Source organism: Maniola jurtina, chromosome W (assembly GCF_905333055.1).
Source record: "Maniola jurtina chromosome W, ilManJurt1.1, whole genome shotgun sequence".
NCBI classification, from domain to species: Eukaryota; Metazoa; Arthropoda; class Insecta; order Lepidoptera; family Nymphalidae; genus Maniola; species Maniola jurtina.
Window position 1 is genome coordinate 6,693,598 of NC_060057.1, and position 17,109 is coordinate 6,710,706.

The 17,109-nt window shown below is 38.2% G+C and overlaps 4 long non-coding RNA genes across 4 annotated transcripts; all 4 read left to right on the forward strand.

Annotated features, from left to right (window-relative positions):
• The first annotated feature begins 2,556 nt into the window (after nt 1-2,556).
• Nucleotides 2,557-5,217, forward strand: LOC123879895. Its single transcript, XR_006799088.1, has 3 exons — nt 2,557-2,831; nt 3,496-3,625; nt 5,182-5,217. It is a non-coding gene; the product is annotated as an uncharacterized LOC123879895 (long non-coding RNA).
• A 1,153-nt stretch (nt 5,218-6,370) lies between these two features.
• On the forward strand, nt 6,371-9,051 carry LOC123879896. The gene is made up of 3 exons (XR_006799089.1): nt 6,371-6,645; nt 7,310-7,439; nt 9,016-9,051. It is a non-coding gene; the product is annotated as an uncharacterized LOC123879896 (long non-coding RNA).
• A 1,145-nt stretch (nt 9,052-10,196) lies between these two features.
• LOC123879897 lies at nt 10,197-12,857 on the forward strand. Its single transcript, XR_006799090.1, has 3 exons — nt 10,197-10,471; nt 11,136-11,265; nt 12,822-12,857. It is a non-coding gene; the product is annotated as an uncharacterized LOC123879897 (long non-coding RNA).
• Nucleotides 12,858-14,010: 1,153 nt separating this feature from the next.
• Nucleotides 14,011-16,671, forward strand: LOC123879898. Its single transcript, XR_006799091.1, has 3 exons — nt 14,011-14,285; nt 14,950-15,079; nt 16,636-16,671. It is a non-coding gene; the product is annotated as an uncharacterized LOC123879898 (long non-coding RNA).
• The last annotated feature ends 438 nt before the right edge of the window (nt 16,672-17,109 follow it).

Consider the following 17,109-nt stretch of genomic DNA (forward strand, 5'->3'; position numbering starts at 1 on the left):
CTAGAATCTATCACGCCCGATGGAAAGTGATGATGTGGCCTAAGTTGAATATGAGGCAGATTTATAATATTGAATAGACTGAAAATGATAATCATTATCATCTCAATTCTCAACCTATCGCCGACCGATAGTACGCGACTGGTCCAGATGGCAATCCGGGTGCGGGCGACCGCTAGCGCTGTGCGGGTGGGCGTGCGGGGCGTCCCCCCGCATCCATACCTCGACCTGTCGCGAACTATACTGCTGAGTACGAGTTCCCTTTTAGAATGAGAAGGGATTAGGCTAGAGTCCATCACGCTGGCCCATTGCCAGTTGGCAGACTTCACGATGTTTTCCTTCATTTTGTCAAAGCAAGTGATATTTAATTTCTTAAAACGCACATAACTTCGAAAAGTTAACGGTAGATATGTCGCAGGTATATTGTCAAAGCCGTGATATTACAATCTCACTAGTGACATTATAATTAAACGGTAGACCGACAATCGACTTCATTTCTTACAATTGAACGGCTTGGTTTTAGTGTACCTACATAGTGATATTGTAAGGCAATGATATTTGGACAATTTTACTGGTCGTTAGATTGTGAGGCCGCCTCTGATTGGTCCCTTTCCGATGTCAATTTGGCAATCATAGAGTTATAAGTAAATAGACACGTTTAAAAAAATCGCAAACTTTATTGTATTACTATTATAGAATGTAACTAGCTGATGCCCGAGACTTTGTCCGCGTGGATTTAGATATTGAAAAATCCTGTAGGAACTCCTTGATTTTCCTAGATAAAAAGTAGCCTATGCCACTCTCCAGGTCTTTATCAGATTGCCCACTGCAATATTTTCGTAGCTCTATGTTGAAATCTTCTCGTGCCACAATCTCACACTGGTTTTCACTTGGTATATTAATGAATGTGAAGTTTCAATCACTTCCAAATGTTGACTATCACACATTTTAAAGAAATTTAATGAAAAAAAATAACAAAACACCATTTAAACAATAATTTTAGGCGGAAAATTTCGCACACGCTCCAATTGACCAATCAGAACGCTTGACGTCTCCCACTGCCAACTTCACTCATAATAATATACCTAGATTTTTCATAATGTCACTACATATAATGACCTTGTGAAATTACAATGACACTAAAACCAGGCCGACAAATATTGTAAGAAATGAAGTCAATTGACAATCTACCGTTTAATTATAATATCACTAGTGAGATTGTACGTATAATATCACGGCTTTGACAATATACCTGCGACAACAGATACATGCCCGGCATTGAACCCCCTCCCCCCACGAACAGGAGAAATACGTTATAACAACTAAGCTATCAGCGCTTGTTTACTAATTCCATTCGCTGAATATTCCAGGCCTCATGGTGGAAGGTGCTACAAGATTCCAGATCAGATTTCCATTAGAATAAATGAATGGTAAGCATTTTATTTTTACCTACTAGTTTTTGGCTGCGAGTAGATATTATTTTGTTTCTCTGAGGGCCGATTTTTCAATCGTCAAATAACTTTATCTGAGGAATTAATTTGAGGTTTGACAGTTTTTGTAAAGAAAATCTGTCGAAGCGTAAAAATTTATTGTATATTTTAATTAATATATGTATACTAATTTGTGAGAATAGTCGATACTAGAATTAATTTCTTAAACTGGACCCTTTCAAGTAAAGATTTTTATATAAACCTGTGAGGATGATACTGCCATTGTCGCAAGTAAAATACCATAAGCCTACGTGGTCGTATTAGTTTACAAATTGCGAAAAACCAAATTAAATTTGAATTTCGCGGGCAGGCCCGTCGCTTAAATTCGTGAATATTTTAGTGTACATTTTCTTTGATTTTCTTCCTACCCTGGTAGAGAACACGGCGCGCTATCTATCCAGCAACATCCGTCGTACATTAGCAACCTGTACAAGTGTACACTGTACAGTATGTATATATGTATGTATGTATGTATGTATGTATGTTTGTATACAGATTGTGTGTGTTCCACTATAGCGCCTAAACTACTGGGCCGATTTTGATGAATGAGGTGTCAATTGATTCATTGGCCCGGGTGACAAAGGCTATATTTTATACGAAAAAAAATTCACCTAGCGGATGTTACATGAAAAAAAGTGGGGGTCTCTAAAAATATTTTTTTGAAAACTCCCTACTCTTGTACTGAATAAGGGATATGCGAGTTTTTACAGGTAACAGTCGCTGAGCTTCTTAAAATATTATCTGCCTACATTAGGCATAGGTGAAGTGAAGCCAACATTTTAGTTCTTTACTCTCGAAAGCAGATACATTTTCCCCGTGTGGGCACATTCAAAATTCGCAATTAACCCGCATACAGTTCATTCGTCTCTTGCCGTCGAAGGTGGACAGTGGCCTCCGAATTCACACCACACTGGTATACAGAATTCAACTTTTTTTGTTTTATCATATTTTAAAACGGTTTCGGTTTCTTACTTATTGTATTTTGACGCCGCCGATTTCAGATCTACTCTAATTTTTTACAAAATGGTTTGGATTACTTAGTCAGAGATCTCAGACGGTCTAAAAAGCATCCGAACATGTGGCTCCTGGACTTAAAGAAACGATAACATCAGACACTTGTGTAACGGTGTATCGTTCTAACTACTCTCCAAACTCTGCAAAGTCAGCGTTGCGTGCCCGGGATCGAACCCCCGACTCCCTGAATAGGAAGGAAGCTATGTTTTAACAACTAAGCTATCACCGCTAGTTTACTTATTCCGTTTGCTGAATATTCCAGGCCTCATGAAAGGATGGAAGGTGCTAGAAGATTCCAGATCTGATTTCCACTGGAATAGACGGTAAACGGTAAGCATTTATTTTTTTTACTCATTTTTGCCTGCAAGTAGATTTGTTTTCTTCAAAATCACATAGGACCTCTTTTTCCGTGGAAAGAAGTATCCTACATAATACGTCTGCGCCAAATTTCCTCAAAATCGGTTCCTTCTGAACAATAATTTTGTATGGGACTTTTTCACCATACTTTCCGTGCGCGTAAAAGTCAAAAATTCTAGGTCATTAAAATTATAGAGAGAGCCGAACGTGGAAAACTGACTAGGGCACCCCAAAGGGCCGGTGAAAAAAATATGGCCACAGAACAAAAAAATTCGTCTCCATACGAAAATTTCCTTAATTTTCAAGAGGCTCTCCAGAACATTTTTGTATGGAACTCTTTTCCCTTCACTATTTATTTGTATGCGTAGAACTTATGGGTCTTCCTTCAGGAAAATTATGAAACATGAATGTTGAAAATTTAACAGAGTACCCCCAAGGGCCAAGATTAGTTATATCTAAAAATATCATTTGTAATAACAAATAGATAAAATAATAATATAAATATTATATAACATGTAACGCTTCGTCACAAAGTGTTTTTTACACATAAGAGGTCTTAATGTCGCAATGGCGATATGTCACATGCACATGTATGATGTTCCACATCTGCTAAAAAAAATTTCACAATAATTTCCAGATAAAGGACTTGATCATTGGAACCCAGCGTGCTCAATGGTACACTTCATCGAAAGGCTGTATGCTTCAGATGGCGCACGGGGTCGTGCGAGAGCTTACGAAACCAAACTCTTATGACGAGATGAAGGCGAGTAAGTATTTTATTTGTTTAATAAGTATAGAAAGAATTTTTGCAAAAAAGCAGCGTGGCGGATGGTGCTTCATCATCATTATCAGTGAGAATACTCGTAGTCTATTAGGCCAACTGTGGTTTGACTCTGAACACTAGGTTATCACTGCTCTTGGTGGTGAGTGCATTGTTATAGCCGCGCGAGGATCCTCTAGAATCTATCACGCCCGATGGAAAGTGATGATGTGGCCTAAGTTGAATATGAGGCAGATTTATGATATTGAATAGACTGAAAATGATAATCATTATCATCTCAATTCTCAACCTATCGCCGACCGATAGTACGCGACTGGTCCAGATGGCAATCCGGGTGCGGGCGACCGCTAGCGCTGTGCGGGTGGGCGTGCGGGGCGTCCCCCCGCATCCATACCTCGACCTGTCGCGAACTATACTGCTGAGTACGAGTTCCCTTTTAGAATGAGAAGGGATTAGGCTAGAGTCCATCACGCTGGCCCATTGCCAGTTGGCAGACTTCACGATGTTTTCCTTCATTTTGTCAAAGCAAGTGATATTTAATTTCTTAAAACGCACATAACTTCGAAAAGTTAACGGTAGATATGTCGCAGGTATATTGTCAAAGCCGTGATATTACAATCTCACTAGTGACATTATAATTAAACGGTAGACCGACAATCGACTTCATTTCTTACAATTGAACGGCTTGGTTTTAGTGTACCTACATAGTGATATTGTAAGGCAATGATATTTGGACAATTTTACTGGTCGTTAGATTGTGAGGCCGCCTCTGATTGGTCCCTTTCCGATGTCAATTTGGCAATCATAGAGTTATAAGTAAATAGACACGTTTAAAAAAATCGCAAACTTTATTGTATTACTATTATAGAATGTAACTAGCTGATGCCCGAGACTTTGTCCGCGTGGATTTAGATATTGAAAAATCCTGTAGGAACTCCTTGATTTTCCTAGATAAAAAGTAGCCTATGCCACTCTCCAGGTCTTTATCAGATTGCCCACTGCAATATTTTCGTAGCTCTATGTTGAAATCTTCTCGTGCCACAATCTCACACTGGTTTTCACTTGGTATATTAATGAATGTGAAGTTTCAATCACTTCCAAATGTTGACTATCACACATTTTAAAGAAATTTAATGAAAAAAAATAACAAAACACCATTTAAACAATAATTTTAGGCGGAAAATTTCGCACACGCTCCAATTGACCAATCAGAACGCTTGACGTCTCCCACTGCCAACTTCACTCATAATAATATACCTAGATTTTTCATAATGTCACTACATATAATGACCTTGTGAAATTACAATGACACTAAAACCAGGCCGACAAATATTGTAAGAAATGAAGTCAATTGACAATCTACCGTTTAATTATAATATCACTAGTGAGATTGTACGTATAATATCACGGCTTTGACAATATACCTGCGACAACAGATACATGCCCGGCATTGAACCCCCTCCCCCCACGAACAGGAGAAATACGTTATAACAACTAAGCTATCAGCGCTTGTTTACTAATTCCATTCGCTGAATATTCCAGGCCTCATGGTGGAAGGTGCTACAAGATTCCAGATCAGATTTCCATTAGAATAAATGAATGGTAAGCATTTTATTTTTACCTACTAGTTTTTGGCTGCGAGTAGATATTATTTTGTTTCTCTGAGGGCCGATTTTTCAATCGTCAAATAACTTTATCTGAGGAATTAATTTGAGGTTTGACAGTTTTTGTAAAGAAAATCTGTCGAAGCGTAAAAATTTATTGTATATTTTAATTAATATATGTATACTAATTTGTGAGAATAGTCGATACTAGAATTAATTTCTTAAACTGGACCCTTTCAAGTAAAGATTTTTATATAAACCTGTGAGGATGATACTGCCATTGTCGCAAGTAAAATACCATAAGCCTACGTGGTCGTATTAGTTTACAAATTGCGAAAAACCAAATTAAATTTGAATTTCGCGGGCAGGCCCGTCGCTTAAATTCGTGAATATTTTAGTGTACATTTTCTTTGATTTTCTTCCTACCCTGGTAGAGAACACGGCGCGCTATCTATCCAGCAACATCCGTCGTACATTAGCAACCTGTACAAGTGTACACTGTACAGTATGTATATATGTATGTATGTATGTATGTATGTATGTTTGTATACAGATTGTGTGTGTTCCACTATAGCGCCTAAACTACTGGGCCGATTTTGATGAATGAGGTGTCAATTGATTCATTGGCCCGGGTGACAAAGGCTATATTTTATACGAAAAAAAATTCACCTAGCGGATGTTACATGAAAAAAAGTGGGGGTCTCTAAAAATATTTTTTTGAAAACTCCCTACTCTTGTACTGAATAAGGGATATGCGAGTTTTTACAGGTAACAGTCGCTGAGCTTCTTAAAATATTATCTGCCTACATTAGGCATAGGTGAAGTGAAGCCAACATTTTAGTTCTTTACTCTCGAAAGCAGATACATTTTCCCCGTGTGGGCACATTCAAAATTCGCAATTAACCCGCATACAGTTCATTCGTCTCTTGCCGTCGAAGGTGGACAGTGGCCTCCGAATTCACACCACACTGGTATACAGAATTCAACTTTTTTTGTTTTATCATATTTTAAAACGGTTTCGGTTTCTTACTTATTGTATTTTGACGCCGCCGATTTCAGATCTACTCTAATTTTTTACAAAATGGTTTGGATTACTTAGTCAGAGATCTCAGACGGTCTAAAAAGCATCCGAACATGTGGCTCCTGGACTTAAAGAAACGATAACATCAGACACTTGTGTAACGGTGTATCGTTCTAACTACTCTCCAAACTCTGCAAAGTCAGCGTTGCGTGCCCGGGATCGAACCCCCGACTCCCTGAATAGGAAGGAAGCTATGTTTTAACAACTAAGCTATCACCGCTAGTTTACTTATTCCGTTTGCTGAATATTCCAGGCCTCATGAAAGGATGGAAGGTGCTAGAAGATTCCAGATCTGATTTCCACTGGAATAGACGGTAAACGGTAAGCATTTATTTTTTTTACTCATTTTTGCCTGCAAGTAGATTTGTTTTCTTCAAAATCACATAGGACCTCTTTTTCCGTGGAAAGAAGTATCCTACATAATACGTCTGCGCCAAATTTCCTCAAAATCGGTTCCTTCTGAACAATAATTTTGTATGGGACTTTTTCACCATACTTTCCGTGCGCGTAAAAGTCAAAAATTCTAGGTCATTAAAATTATAGAGAGAGCCGAACGTGGAAAACTGACTAGGGCACCCCAAAGGGCCGGTGAAAAAAATATGGCCACAGAACAAAAAAATTCGTCTCCATACGAAAATTTCCTTAATTTTCAAGAGGCTCTCCAGAACATTTTTGTATGGAACTCTTTTCCCTTCACTATTTATTTGTATGCGTAGAACTTATGGGTCTTCCTTTAGGAAAATTATGAAACATGAATGTTGAAAATTTAACAGAGTACCCCCAAGGGCCAAGATTAGTTATATCTAAAAATATCATTTGTAATAACAAATAGATAAAATAATAATATAAATATTATATAACATGTAACGCTTCGTCACAAAGTGTTTTTTACACATAAGAGGTCTTAATGTCGCAATGGCGATATGTCACATGCACATGTATGATGTTCCACATCTGCTAAAAAAAATTTCACAATAATTTCCAGATAAAGGACTTGATCATTGGAACCCAGCGTGCTCAATGGTACACTTCATCGAAAGGCTGTATGCTTCAGATGGCGCACGGGGTCGTGCGAGAGCTTACGAAACCAAACTCTTATGACGAGATGAAGGCGAGTAAGTATTTTATTTGTTTAATAAGTATAGAAAGAATTTTTGCAAAAAAGCAGCGTGGCGGATGGTGCTTCATCATCATTATCAGTGAGAATACTCGTAGTCTATTAGGCCAACTGTGGTTTGACTCTGAATATGAGGCTGACATTTTAACCACTAGGTTATCACTGCTCTTGGTGGTGAGTGCATTGTTATAGCCGCGCGAGGATCCTCTAGAATCTATCACGCCCGATGGAAAGTGATGATGTGGCCTAAGTTGAATATGAGGCAGATTTATGATATTGAATAGACTGAAAATGATAATCATTATCATCTCAATTCTCAACCTATCGCCGACCGATAGTACGCGACTGGTCCAGATGGCAATCCGGGTGCGGGCGACCGCTAGCGCTGTGCGGGTGGGCGTGCGGGGCGTCCCCCCGCATCCATACCTCGACCTGTCGCGAACTATACTGCTGAGTACGAGTTCCCTTTTAGAATGAGAAGGGATTAGGCTAGAGTCCATCACGCTGGCCCATTGCCAGTTGGCAGACTTCACGATGTTTTCCTTCATTTTGTCAAAGCAAGTGATATTTAATTTCTTAAAACGCACATAACTTCGAAAAGTTAACGGTAGATATGTCGCAGGTATATTGTCAAAGCCGTGATATTACAATCTCACTAGTGACATTATAATTAAACGGTAGACCGACAATCGACTTCATTTCTTACAATTGAACGGCTTGGTTTTAGTGTACCTACATAGTGATATTGTAAGGCAATGATATTTGGACAATTTTACTGGTCGTTAGATTGTGAGGCCGCCTCTGATTGGTCCCTTTCCGATGTCAATTTGGCAATCATAGAGTTATAAGTAAATAGACACGTTTAAAAAAATCGCAAACTTTATTGTATTACTATTATAGAATGTAACTAGCTGATGCCCGAGACTTTGTCCGCGTGGATTTAGATATTGAAAAATCCTGTAGGAACTCCTTGATTTTCCTAGATAAAAAGTAGCCTATGCCACTCTCCAGGTCTTTATCAGATTGCCCACTGCAATATTTTCGTAGCTCTATGTTGAAATCTTCTCGTGCCACAATCTCACACTGGTTTTCACTTGGTATATTAATGAATGTGAAGTTTCAATCACTTCCAAATGTTGACTATCACACATTTTAAAGAAATTTAATGAAAAAAAATAACAAAACACCATTTAAACAATAATTTTAGGCGGAAAATTTCGCACACGCTCCAATTGACCAATCAGAACGCTTGACGTCTCCCACTGCCAACTTCACTCATAATAATATACCTAGATTTTTCATAATGTCACTACATATAATGACCTTGTGAAATTACAATGACACTAAAACCAGGCCGACAAATATTGTAAGAAATGAAGTCAATTGACAATCTACCGTTTAATTATAATATCACTAGTGAGATTGTACGTATAATATCACGGCTTTGACAATATACCTGCGACAACAGATACATGCCCGGCATTGAACCCCCTCCCCCCACGAACAGGAGAAATACGTTATAACAACTAAGCTATCAGCGCTTGTTTACTAATTCCATTCGCTGAATATTCCAGGCCTCATGGTGGAAGGTGCTACAAGATTCCAGATCAGATTTCCATTAGAATAAATGAATGGTAAGCATTTTATTTTTACCTACTAGTTTTTGGCTGCGAGTAGATATTATTTTGTTTCTCTGAGGGCCGATTTTTCAATCGTCAAATAACTTTATCTGAGGAATTAATTTGAGGTTTGACAGTTTTTGTAAAGAAAATCTGTCGAAGCGTAAAAATTTATTGTATATTTTAATTAATATATGTATACTAATTTGTGAGAATAGTCGATACTAGAATTAATTTCTTAAACTGGACCCTTTCAAGTAAAGATTTTTATATAAACCTGTGAGGATGATACTGCCATTGTCGCAAGTAAAATACCATAAGCCTACGTGGTCGTATTAGTTTACAAATTGCGAAAAACCAAATTAAATTTGAATTTCGCGGGCAGGCCCGTCGCTTAAATTCGTGAATATTTTAGTGTACATTTTCTTTGATTTTCTTCCTACCCTGGTAGAGAACACGGCGCGCTATCTATCCAGCAACATCCGTCGTACATTAGCAACCTGTACAAGTGTACACTGTACAGTATGTATATATGTATGTATGTATGTATGTTTGTATACAGATTGTGTGTGTTCCACTATAGCGCCTAAACTACTGGGCCGATTTTGATGAATGAGGTGTCAATTGATTCATTGGCCCGGGTGACAAAGGCTATATTTTATACGAAAAAAAATTCACCTAGCGGATGTTACATGAAAAAAAGTGGGGGTCTCTAAAAATATTTTTTTGAAAACTCCCTACTCTTGTACTGAATAAGGGATATGCGAGTTTTTACAGGTAACAGTCGCTGAGCTTCTTAAAATATTATCTGCCTACATTAGGCATAGGTGAAGTGAAGCCAACATTTTAGTTCTTTACTCTCGAAAGCAGATACATTTTCCCCGTGTGGGCACATTCAAAATTCGCAATTAACCCGCATACAGTTCATTCGTCTCTTGCCGTCGAAGGTGGACAGTGGCCTCCGAATTCACACCACACTGGTATACAGAATTCAACTTTTTTTGTTTTATCATATTTTAAAACGGTTTCGGTTTCTTACTTATTGTATTTTGACGCCGCCGATTTCAGATCTACTCTAATTTTTTACAAAATGGTTTGGATTACTTAGTCAGAGATCTCAGACGGTCTAAAAAGCATCCGAACATGTGGCTCCTGGACTTAAAGAAACGATAACATCAGACACTTGTGTAACGGTGTATCGTTCTAACTACTCTCCAAACTCTGCAAAGTCAGCGTTGCGTGCCCGGGATCGAACCCCCGACTCCCTGAATAGGAAGGAAGCTATGTTTTAACAACTAAGCTATCACCGCTAGTTTACTTATTCCGTTTGCTGAATATTCCAGGCCTCATGAAAGGATGGAAGGTGCTAGAAGATTCCAGATCTGATTTCCACTGGAATAGACGGTAAACGGTAAGCATTTATTTTTTTTACTCATTTTTGCCTGCAAGTAGATTTGTTTTCTTCAAAATCACATAGGACCTCTTTTTCCGTGGAAAGAAGTATCCTACATAATACGTCTGCGCCAAATTTCCTCAAAATCGGTTCCTTCTGAACAATAATTTTGTATGGGACTTTTTCACCATACTTTCCGTGCGCGTAAAAGTCAAAAATTCTAGGTCATTAAAATTATAGAGAGAGCCGAACGTGGAAAACTGACTAGGGCACCCCAAAGGGCCGGTGAAAAAAATATGGCCACAGAACAAAAAAATTCGTCTCCATACGAAAATTTCCTTAATTTTCAAGAGGCTCTCCAGAACATTTTTGTATGGAACTCTTTTCCTTTCACTATTTATTTGTATGCGTAGAACTTATGGGTCTTCCTTCAGGAAAATTATGAAACATGAATGTTGAAAATTTAACAGAGTACCCCCAAGGGCCAAGATTAGTTATATCTAAAAATATCATTTGTAATAACAAATAGATAAAATAATAATATAAATATTATATAACATGTAACGCTTCGTCACAAAGTGTTTTTTACACATAAGAGGTCTTAATGTCGCAATGGCGATATGTCACATGCACATGTATGATGTTCCACATCTGCTAAAAAAAATTTCACAATAATTTCCAGATAAAGGACTTGATCATTGGAACCCAGCGTGCTCAATGGTACACTTCATCGAAAGGCTGTATGCTTCAGATGGCGCACGGGGTCGTGCGAGAGCTTACGAAACCAAACTCTTATGACGAGATGAAGGCGAGTAAGTATTTTATTTGTTTAATAAGTATAGAAAGAATTTTTGCAAAAAAGCAGCGTGGCGGATGGTGCTTCATCATCATTATCAGTGAGAATACTCGTAGTCTATTAGGCCAACTGTGGTTTGACTCTGAACACTAGGTTATCACTGCTCTTGGTGGTGAGTGCATTGTTATAGCCGCGCGAGGATCCTCTAGAATCTATCACGCCCGATGGAAAGTGATGATGTGGCCTAAGTTGAATATGAGGCAGATTTATAATATTGAATAGACTGAAAATGATAATCATTATCATCTCAATTCTCAACCTATCGCCGACCGATAGTACGCGACTGGTCCAGATGGCAATCCGGGTGCGGGCGACCGCTAGCGCTGTGCGGGTGGGCGTGCGGGGCGTCCCCCCGCATCCATACCTCGACCTGTCGCGAACTATACTGCTGAGTACGAGTTCCCTTTTAGAATGAGAAGGGATTAGGCTAGAGTCCATCACGCTGGCCCATTGCCAGTTGGCAGACTTCACGATGTTTTCCTTCATTTTGTCAAAGCAAGTGATATTTAATTTCTTAAAACGCACATAACTTCGAAAAGTTAACGGTAGATATGTCGCAGGTATATTGTCAAAGCCGTGATATTACAATCTCACTAGTGACATTATAATTAAACGGTAGACCGACAATCGACTTCATTTCTTACAATTGAACGGCTTGGTTTTAGTGTACCTACATAGTGATATTGTAAGGCAATGATATTTGGACAATTTTACTGGTCGTTAGATTGTGAGGCCGCCTCTGATTGGTCCCTTTCCGATGTCAATTTGGCAATCATAGAGTTATAAGTAAATAGACACGTTTAAAAAAATCGCAAACTTTATTGTATTACTATTATAGAATGTAACTAGCTGATGCCCGAGACTTTGTCCGCGTGGATTTAGATATTGAAAAATCCTGTAGGAACTCCTTGATTTTCCTAGATAAAAAGTAGCCTATGCCACTCTCCAGGTCTTTATCAGATTGCCCACTGCAATATTTTCGTAGCTCTATGTTGAAATCTTCTCGTGCCACAATCTCACACTGGTTTTCACTTGGTATATTAATGAATGTGAAGTTTCAATCACTTCCAAATGTTGACTATCACACATTTTAAAGAAATTTAATGAAAAAAAATAACAAAACACCATTTAAACAATAATTTTAGGCGGAAAATTTCGCACACGCTCCAATTGACCAATCAGAACGCTTGACGTCTCCCACTGCCAACTTCACTCATAATAATATACCTAGATTTTTCATAATGTCACTACATATAATGACCTTGTGAAATTACAATGACACTAAAACCAGGCCGACAAATATTGTAAGAAATGAAGTCAATTGACAATCTACCGTTTAATTATAATATCACTAGTGAGATTGTACGTATAATATCACGGCTTTGACAATATACCTGCGACAACAGATACATGCCCGGCATTGAACCCCCTCCCCCCACGAACAGGAGAAATACGTTATAACAACTAAGCTATCAGCGCTTGTTTACTAATTCCATTCGCTGAATATTCCAGGCCTCATGGTGGAAGGTGCTACAAGATTCCAGATCAGATTTCCATTAGAATAAATGAATGGTAAGCATTTTATTTTTACCTACTAGTTTTTGGCTGCGAGTAGATATTATTTTGTTTCTCTGAGGGCCGATTTTTCAATCGTCAAATAACTTTATCTGAGGAATTAATTTGAGGTTTGACAGTTTTTGTAAAGAAAATCTGTCGAAGCGTAAAAATTTATTGTATATTTTAATTAATATATGTATACTAATTTGTGAGAATAGTCGATACTAGAATTAATTTCTTAAACTGGACCCTTTCAAGTAAAGATTTTTATATAAACCTGTGAGGATGATACTGCCATTGTCGCAAGTAAAATACCATAAGCCTACGTGGTCGTATTAGTTTACAAATTGCGAAAAACCAAATTAAATTTGAATTTCGCGGGCAGGCCCGTCGCTTAAATTCGTGAATATTTTAGTGTACATTTTCTTTGATTTTCTTCCTACCCTGGTAGAGAACACGGCGCGCTATCTATCCAGCAACATCCGTCGTACATTAGCAACCTGTACAAGTGTACACTGTACAGTATGTATATATGTATGTATGTATGTATGTATGTATGTTTGTATACAGATTGTGTGTGTTCCACTATAGCGCCTAAACTACTGGGCCGATTTTGATGAATGAGGTGTCAATTGATTCATTGGCCCGGGTGACAAAGGCTATATTTTATACGAAAAAAAATTCACCTAGCGGATGTTACATGAAAAAAAGTGGGGGTCTCTAAAAATATTTTTTTGAAAACTCCCTACTCTTGTACTGAATAAGGGATATGCGAGTTTTTACAGGTAACAGTCGCTGAGCTTCTTAAAATATTATCTGCCTACATTAGGCATAGGTGAAGTGAAGCCAACATTTTAGTTCTTTACTCTCGAAAGCAGATACATTTTCCCCGTGTGGGCACATTCAAAATTCGCAATTAACCCGCATACAGTTCATTCGTCTCTTGCCGTCGAAGGTGGACAGTGGCCTCCGAATTCACACCACACTGGTATACAGAATTCAACTTTTTTTGTTTTATCATATTTTAAAACGGTTTCGGTTTCTTACTTATTGTATTTTGACGCCGCCGATTTCAGATCTACTCTAATTTTTTACAAAATGGTTTGGATTACTTAGTCAGAGATCTCAGACGGTCTAAAAAGCATCCGAACATGTGGCTCCTGGACTTAAAGAAACGATAACATCAGACACTTGTGTAACGGTGTATCGTTCTAACTACTCTCCAAACTCTGCAAAGTCAGCGTTGCGTGCCCGGGATCGAACCCCCGACTCCCTGAATAGGAAGGAAGCTATGTTTTAACAACTAAGCTATCACCGCTAGTTTACTTATTCCGTTTGCTGAATATTCCAGGCCTCATGAAAGGATGGAAGGTGCTAGAAGATTCCAGATCTGATTTCCACTGGAATAGACGGTAAACGGTAAGCATTTATTTTTTTTACTCATTTTTGCCTGCAAGTAGATTTGTTTTCTTCAAAATCACATAGGACCTCTTTTTCCGTGGAAAGAAGTATCCTACATAATACGTCTGCGCCAAATTTCCTCAAAATCGGTTCCTTCTGAACAATAATTTTGTATGGGACTTTTTCACCATACTTTCCGTGCGCGTAAAAGTCAAAAATTCTAGGTCATTAAAATTATAGAGAGAGCCGAACGTGGAAAACTTACTAGGGCACCCCAAAGGGCCGGTGAAAAAAATATGGCCACAGAACAAAAAAATTCGTCTCCATACGAAAATTTCCTTAATTTTCAAGAGGCTCTCCAGAACATTTTTGTATGGAACTCTTTTCCCTTCACTATTTATTTGTATGCGTAGAACTTATGGGTCTTCCTTCAGGAAAATTATGAAACATGAATGTTGAAAATTTAACAGAGTACCCCCAAGGGCCAAGATTAGTTATATCTAAAAATATCATTTGTAATAACAAATAGATAAAATAATAATATAAATATTATATAACATGTAACGCTTCGTCACAAAGTGTTTTTTACACATAAGAGGTCTTAATGTCGCAATGGCGATATGTCACATGCACATGTATGATGTTCCACATCTGCTAAAAAAAATTTCACAATAATTTCCAGATAAAGGACTTGATCATTGGAACCCAGCGTGCTCAATGGTACACTTCATCGAAAGGCTGTATGCTTCAGATGGCGCACGGGGTCGTGCGAGAGCTTACGAAACCAAACTCTTATGACGAGATGAAGGCGAGTAAGTATTTTATTTGTTTAATAAGTATAGAAAGAATTTTTGCAAAAAAGCAGCGTGGCGGATGGTGCTTCATCATCATTATCAGTGAGAATACTCGTAGTCTATTAGGCCAACTGTGGTTTGACTCTGAACACTAGGTTATCACTGCTCTTGGTGGTGAGTGCATTGTTATAGCCGCGCGAGGATCCTCTAGAATCTATCACGCCCGATGGAAAGTGATGATGTGGCCTAAGTTGAATATGAGGCAGATTTATAATATTGAATAGACTGAAAATGATAATCATTATCATCTCAATTCTCAACCTATCGCCGACCGATAGTACGCGACTGGTCCAGATGGCAATCCGGGTGCGGGCGACCGCTAGCGCTGTGCGGGTGGGCGTGCGGGGCGTCCCCCCGCATCCATACCTCGACCTGTCGCGAACTATACTGCTGAGTACGAGTTCCCTTTTAGAATGAGAAGGGATTAGGCTAGAGTCCATCACGCTGGCCCATTGCCAGTTGGCAGACTTCACGATGTTTTCCTTCATTTTGTCAAAGCAAGTGATATTTAATTTCTTAAAACGCACATAACTTCGAAAAGTTAACGGTAGATATGTCGCAGGTATATTGTCAAAGCCGTGATATTACAATCTCACTAGTGACATTATAATTAAACGGTAGACCGACAATCGACTTCATTTCTTACAATTGAACGGCTTGGTTTTAGTGTACCTACATAGTGATATTGTAAGGCAATGATATTTGGACAATTTTACTGGTCGTTAGATTGTGAGGCCGCCTCTGATTGGTCCCTTTCCGATGTCAATTTGGCAATCATAGAGTTATAAGTAAATAGACACGTTTAAAAAAATCGCAAACTTTATTGTATTACTATTATAGAATGTAACTAGCTGATGCCCGAGACTTTGTCCGCGTGGATTTAGATATTGAAAAATCCTGTAGGAACTCCTTGATTTTCCTAGATAAAAAGTAGCCTATGCCACTCTCCAGGTCTTTATCAGATTGCCCACTGCAATATTTTCGTAGCTCTATGTTGAAATCTTCTCGTGCCACAATCTCACACTGGTTTTCACTTGGTATATTAATGAATGTGAAGTTTCAATCACTTCCAAATGTTGACTATCACACATTTTAAAGAAATTTAATGAAAAAAAATAACAAAACACCATTTAAACAATAATTTTAGGCGGAAAATTTCGCACACGCTCCAATTGACCAATCAGAACGCTTGACGTCTCCCACTGCCAACTTCACTCATAATAATATACCTAGATTTTTCATAATGTCACTACATATAATGACCTTGTGAAATTACAATGACACTAAAACCAGGCCGACAAATATTGTAAGAAATGAAGTCAATTGACAATCTACCGTTTAATTATAATATCACTAGTGAGATTGTACGTATAATATCACGGCTTTGACAATATACCTGCGACAACAGATACATGCCCGGCATTGAACCCCCTCCCCCCACGAACAGGAGAAATACGTTATAACAACTAAGCTATCAGCGCTTGTTTACTAATTCCATTCGCTGAATATTCCAGGCCTCATGGTGGAAGGTGCTACAAGATTCCAGATCAGATTTCCATTAGAATAAATGAATGGTAAGCATTTTATTTTTACCTACTAGTTTTTGGCTGCGAGTAGATATTATTTTGTTTCTCTGAGGGCCGATTTTTCAATCGTCAAATAACTTTATCTGAGGAATTAATTTGAGGTTTGACAGTTTTTGTAAAGAAAATCTGTCGAAGCGTAAAAATTTATTGTATATTTTAATTAATATATGTATACTAATTTGTGAGAATAGTCGATACTAGAATTAATTTCTTAAACTGGACCCTTTCAAGTAAAGATTTTTATATAAACCTGTGAGGATGATACTGCCATTGTCGCAAGTAAAATACCATAAGCCTACGTGGTCGTATTAGTTTACAAATTGCGAAAAACCAAATTAAATTTGAATTTCGCGGGCAGGCCCGTCGCTTAAATTCGTGAATATTTTAGTGTACATTTTCTTT